The sequence below is a fragment of the Tachysurus fulvidraco genome, chromosome 7 (assembly GCF_022655615.1).
Source record: "Tachysurus fulvidraco isolate hzauxx_2018 chromosome 7, HZAU_PFXX_2.0, whole genome shotgun sequence".
In the NCBI taxonomy this organism is placed as follows: domain Eukaryota; kingdom Metazoa; phylum Chordata; class Actinopteri; order Siluriformes; family Bagridae; genus Tachysurus; species Tachysurus fulvidraco.
Genome location: NC_062524.1, coordinates 27,518,966 through 27,525,410, shown reverse-complemented (window position 1 = coordinate 27,525,410; position 6,445 = coordinate 27,518,966). Strand labels below are relative to the sequence as shown.

Sequence of the window (6,445 nt, the reverse complement as noted above, 5' to 3'; positions counted from 1 at the left end):
ACGTCCTACTGAAATCATCTGCAGCTCATAAGTGTGAAATAATAATAATAATAATAATAATAATAATAATAATAATAATAATAATAATAATAATAATATCATATTAATAATAGGTCTCTAACGGTGTCCTGTCCCTGAACCTCTCCCTCGTTCTTCCTCACACTCGGCGGCACTGAACACGTCTCCAGTAAAAGCACATTAATGACAGAGTTTGGGTCTGATACAGAATAAAGATCTGAACGCAGCAGACAATCAAATTATTCTCGCCTGTAATTACTGCTCCGGCTCAAGCGAATGAGTCGCGTCTGACTCGATTATTTCTCAGGGAAAATAAGTCATCAAGCAACGGGAGAAAATAATCCAGGATTTATTCATAATGACGAGAAAAAAACAACAAACAGAAGACTGTGAGCTAGCAGCATGATGGAGCTCCACCCACTGGGAGAGAGCGCCGGGGTGGGGGACGAATCGAACACTCAGTGTGGAGCTGCGAGAGGAAAGCAAGCAACAGCTGAGAGTCAACAAATAAACTACAGGAAAAGGAACAAGAAAGAAAGATGGAGAAAAGAAACGGGGTGGGGGGTGGGGCGGGGGGTGATAAAACACAAGAAAGCAAGAATAAAATGAAACAAAGGAAAATAAAAATAAAAAAAGAAAACTTTGCGGCTTTGAGTCTGTGACACCGGAGACTCGTGTTAAAGAGACGTCTCTTTACTTTAGTAAAACGTCCCTCTGACCAATCAGAGCCCAGAATTCAGTGACATAAAATAATGAAAGAAGGTTTTAGATGTAAGAAAGTACAGAAGTGGGAATGAAGAAATGTGAGACAGGAACTAGAAAAGAGAGACAGGAAATAGAAAAGTGAGACAGGAACTAGAAAGGTGAGACAGGAACTAGAAAAGTAAGACAGGAACTAGAAAGGTGAGACAGGAACTAGAAAGGTGAGACAGGAACTAGAAAAGTGAGACAGGAACTAGAAAAGTGAGACAGGAACTAGAAAAGTGAGACAGGAACTAGAAAGGTGAGACAGGAACTATAAAGGTGAGACAGGATCTAGAAAGGTGAGACAGGAACTAGAAAAGTGAGACAGGAACTAGAAAAGTGAGACAGGAACTAGAAAGGAAAGGCAGGAATGTAGAAAGGTGAGACAGGAACTAGAAAAGTGAGACAGGAACTAGAAAGGAAAGGCAGGAATGTAGAAAGGTGAGACAGGAATGTAGAAAGGTGAGACAGAAACTAGAAAGGTGAGACAGGAACTAGAAAGGTGAGACAGGAACTAGAAAGGAAAGGCAGGAATGTAGAAAGGTGATACAGGAACTAAAAAGGTGAGACAGGAACTAGAAAGGTGAGACAGGAACTAGAAAGGTGAGACAGGAACTAGAAAGGTGAGACAGGAACTAGAAAGGTGAGACAGGATGGAGACAGGTGAGAGACGTGATGTGTGATCCTCAGTATTCTCAGGAGTATAGATGGTGGTGAGGATCAGCAGGTTTAATGAGGTGAAGCTCAGCTCCACATCTGTCATGGTGAAGATCTCACTGCTCTGTTCCTCATGACACACCATGTCAAAACAACACGATGATGAAGAGGTCATAGGTCATGGGTCATAACACAGTTTGTGCTACTTTATGGCATTTTCGTGATCTTTTGGGACACTAAAAGATGTTATGTCTGTCAGATACTCTGTCTGTCTGCCCATCTGTCTGTCTGTCTGCCCATCTGTCTGTCTGTCCTTCTGTCTGTCTGTCCATCTGTCTGCCCATCTGTCTGTCTGTCTGTCCTTCTGTCTGTCTGCCCATCTGTCTGTCTGTCCTTCTGTCTGTCCTTCTGTCTGTCTGTCCATCTGTCTGCCCATCTGTCTGTCTGTCTGTCCCTCTGTCTGTCTGCCCATCTGTCTGTCTGTCCTTCTGTCTGTCTGTCCTTCTGTCTGTCTGTCTGCCCATCTGTCTGTCTGTCCTTCTGTCTGTCTGTCTGTCCCTCTGTCTGTCTGTCTGTCTGTCTGTCCTTCTGTCTGTCTGTCTGTCCCTCTGTCTGTCCCTCTGCCTCTCACTGTGTGTACAATCACACATTCCCTCAGTCTGTCCCTCTGTGTGTCCCTCTGTCTGTCCCTCTGTGTGTCCCTCTGTCTGTCCCTCTGTGTGTCCCTCTGTCTGTCCCTCTGCCTCTCACCGTGTACAATCACACCTCTGTCTCTGGGACTATTTAGGACTGTTACAGATTGTTCTCCTCCTGATGCTTTAATGAGACATTTTACTGGATTTCACTTCACTGAACTTTGACCTCGTCACTTTACGTCACATCACACGTCTCAACACACTCAGAGGATTTCAGCTCAGATTCCTCCAACACTGACAATGACACAGAGCTCCAGAGGATGAAGTGAACATCCTGACGTCTGCAGAAAAGGAAGGAATATCCACACACACACACACGAATAAACACACACACACACACACACACACAGACACACACACAAATAAACACACACACACACACACACACACACACACACACGAATAAACACACACACATACACACACACACACACACACACACACACACGAATAAACACACACACACACACACACACACACACACACACGAATAAACACACACACACACACACACACACACACACACATACACCCACACACACACACACCCACACAAATACCACCCACACACACACCCACATACACACACACACACACATACCACCCACACACACACACCCCACCCCATACACACCACACACCCAAACCACACCCACACACCCACACACACACACACCACATCAACACACACACCACCCACCCCACACACCCACCACCCACACACACCACCCACACACCCCCACACTTAATACACACCCACACACCCCGACTAACCACACCCCCACACTTAAACACACACACACACACATACACACACACACACACACACACATGAATAAACACACACACACACACACACACACGAATAAACACACACACATGAATAAACAAACACACACACACACACAAGAATAAACACACACACATACACACACACATACACACACACACTCACACATACACAGACATACAGAGATACACTGTCTGACAGACAAAACACATATCAAAGAAACAAACTAAGCAATGAATAAAAGAATAGATAGATAGATAGATAGATAGATAGATAGATAGATAGATAGATAGATAGATAGATAGATAGATAGATAGATAGATAGATAGATAGATAGATAGATAGAAAACTGAATGATAAGGAAACAACAAAAAACACAGATTGTTCTTGTGTGTGTGTGTGTGTGTGTGTGTGTGTGTGTGTGTGTGTGTGTGTGTGTGTGTGTGTGTGTGTGTTTCTTTGGTCACTATGTTCAGAGTTCTGCTGACTGCCAGTTATTCGTTATTCCAGGCTGTTTGTGTTGGTGTTCAGAGTCCTGAGCTCTGACCTGGAGACACCATGGCGACCGGGGAGAGACTGACTAAACAACCATTGCAGGTCTCTCTCTCTCTCTCACACACACACACACACACACACACACACACACACACACACACACACACACTCGCTTCCAGAGGGGGGAAAGTCAGTGTGTATCAGACCACAGCAGAGCCAGTTGGCACAGAGACGGTTGCTGGTGCTGGGAAACATATGACAAGTGGGTGGAAATTTACCCCTTTAAACTGTTCAAAAATAAACAGATTTTTTATTGAGTTCTGAGAAAACATCCATCAGAAAAGTGTTACACAACCACAAGCTCATTTGTACGAGGGTTCTCCGCTCAAACCTTTAACAGGGTCGAGTTTGAAGCATACAATTAGCGAATACACAAAATGTCCTTAATTAGCATGCATGCTAATAACATGACGAGCTAATAATTTACATCAAAATTACTTTATAAACGTCATTGTATACAACGTCACTGTAGATTAAACCGACTAGAACATGATTACGCTACAGAATGAGGACATGTCTTCTTCTCAAGACCTTTAGGATACTTCTTTAGCCAGTGGATTGAACATGTGACTGGTGTCAATACTTTTTATTTTGAAAACTTCAATTTATGCCACTGACTGTTAAAATTCGCTGACACTGGAGACTCCTTCTCTCCTTATTCTAATAAATCTTATTACACACTTCTCTCTCACTCATTCATTCATTTTCTACCGCTTATCCGAACTACCTCAGGTCACGGGGAGCCTGTGCCTATCCCAGGCGTCATCGGGCATCGAGGCAGGATACACCCTGGACGGAGTGCCAACCCATCACAGGGCACACACACACTCTCATTCACTCACACACTCACACTACAGACAATTTTCCAGAGATGCCAATCAACCTACCATGCATGTCTTTGGACCGGGGGAGGAAACCGGAGTACCCGGAGGAAACCCCCGAGGCACGGGGAGAACATGCAAACTCCACACACACGAGGCGGAGGCGGGAATCGAACCCCCGACCCTGGAGATGTGAGGCAAACGTGCTAACCACTAAGCCACCGTGTCCCCCGTTATTCTACACACTTATTCTACTTAAATAAATATAAGCACGATGATACGACAAGACGATCGAACGGACATTAGAATTAGAATCAAAACGACATGTTTATTTGCTTTCTCCGCTTGTTACTTGGCAACAGGGAATAAATAAACAAACAGGACACGAAAGCCGTCTCGAGCTACCGATACTGTACGTCCTACGCGAGCGTCACATCTTTTACGTGAGGAATGAACTCCATCTCTCTACGTTCTCCTGCTTGGATGTTCTCTGGTGCTGTAGAACACAACCTGGTGCTGAAAAAAGTTTCAGCTGCTAAATCTGGTCTGTGGCGTGACACATCACCCGGATTCCTGGTCCGGGCTCCGGTTACGCCGGCACACAGCCGTGAAATTCCCGTGTGGGAAAGAAGGGAGGAAGGATCTGATGTAACGGGACACAACAGATGTAGTAGAGATGATATTTGGATTTAAAACAAAAAGGGGGTGGGGGATTACACACACACACACACACACACACACACATTATTCCTGTTGTGTTACAAACAGCATGCAACATTAAATAATTTGTTTCTGGAGGAACTTAATCCTAATCCTAAAAACTCTCCATCTTCCTGCTACTCTTCTACACTTGGAGGACACAAATAAACAGAAATAAAGCAAGTGGCCGTGGACAGAAAACAGAGTTATAAATGCAGCAGCATCACCTTCCAGGATCAACACAAAGATGTGTAGACAAAGGCGCGCGGGATAACAGAGGAGGCAGCGCGTGCAGCCCGGTTACGCATTAGCGCATCACCGCACAGCCGCATCACCGCATCCTCCGGTTTTGTTTTGGTTTCTAATTAGGAATATTGTCAGTATCTCTAAACCGGGAAAAAGCAGTCGGTTTGCCTGAAGGTTAGCCTGGGAGCTAACAGGCTAACTTAACAGGAGACTGGGGGATGGAGAGAGAGAGAGAGAGAGAGAGAGAGAGAGAGAGAGAGAGAGAGAGAGAGAGAGAGAGAGAGATGGAGCTTGCACATGACGGAGCATCACCAAAACAGGAAATGGTCCATTTGTTGTTATTTATAATAATAATAATAATAATAATAATAATAATAATAATAATAATAATAATAATAATAATAATAATAATAATAAAGCAACAACATGGCACCAGTGTTCGACTCCAGAGTAAGAGGAGTAAGAGAGAGAGAGAGAGAGAGAGAGAGAGAGAGAGAGAGAGAGAGAGAGAGAGAGGAGAGAGAGAGAGATGGAGAGATGGACAGAGAGAGATACACAGAGACACAGAGAGAGAGATGGAGAGGTGGAGAGATGGAGGGGTACACGCCTAGCTCCATGAGGATCCCTTACCTTAGGAGATGAGAGCGCGTTTGTTCCTTTCGAAATAGAGAAGACAGAAAGAAAGAAATAGTAAAAAAGAGACAGTCCTCCAGGGAACAGCAACACGCCGGAAGCACGGAAGAAAATCCTCCTCCTGTGAGCTGCTGCTCAGGATACAACACGAATCCACGCCGTTGTCGTTCTCAGGGAGGAAACGCACTGCTCGTGTCTCTGGTGCCGCTCCCTGCCAAATAATGACACCCTTCTACAGAAAAGCAGGTGCCGAGAGCGCGTGCACGGTGCGCGCTCACGCTCAGGGAAACTAAACCAAGGCCGCGCGGATGAGGGAGGAGTGATGGAGAGTTACACGCATGCGCGGTGCGGCATCACAATCAGCGCATCCTACTGTGAGCCGGGAGCGACATCACTCCTGCCAAATAGTGAGATAGAGAGACAGAGGGGGGTGGGGGGAGAGACAGAGAGAGAGGGGGGGGGGAAGAGGGGGAGAGAGAGAGAGAGAGAGAGAGAGAGAGAGAGGGAGAGGGGGAGAGAGAGAGGGGGGGAGAGAGAGAGAGAGAGAGAGAGAGAGAGAGAGAGAGAGAGAGAGAGAGAGAGAGAGA

The 6,445-nt window shown here is 45.5% G+C and overlaps 1 protein-coding gene across 1 annotated transcript in view; it reads right to left on the bottom strand.

Moving 5' to 3' along the window:
- The window catches only part of LOC125145257 (catenin alpha-2-like), a 66,421-nt gene extending 60,203 nt beyond the window's left edge, over positions 1-6,218 (bottom strand). The window contains exon 1 of the mRNA XM_047816682.1: positions 5,856-6,218. The gene's annotated coding sequence lies outside the window, so the exon portion shown is untranslated. The remainder of the gene's footprint in view (positions 1-5,855) is intronic.
- Positions 6,219-6,445: the final 227 nt, after the last annotated feature.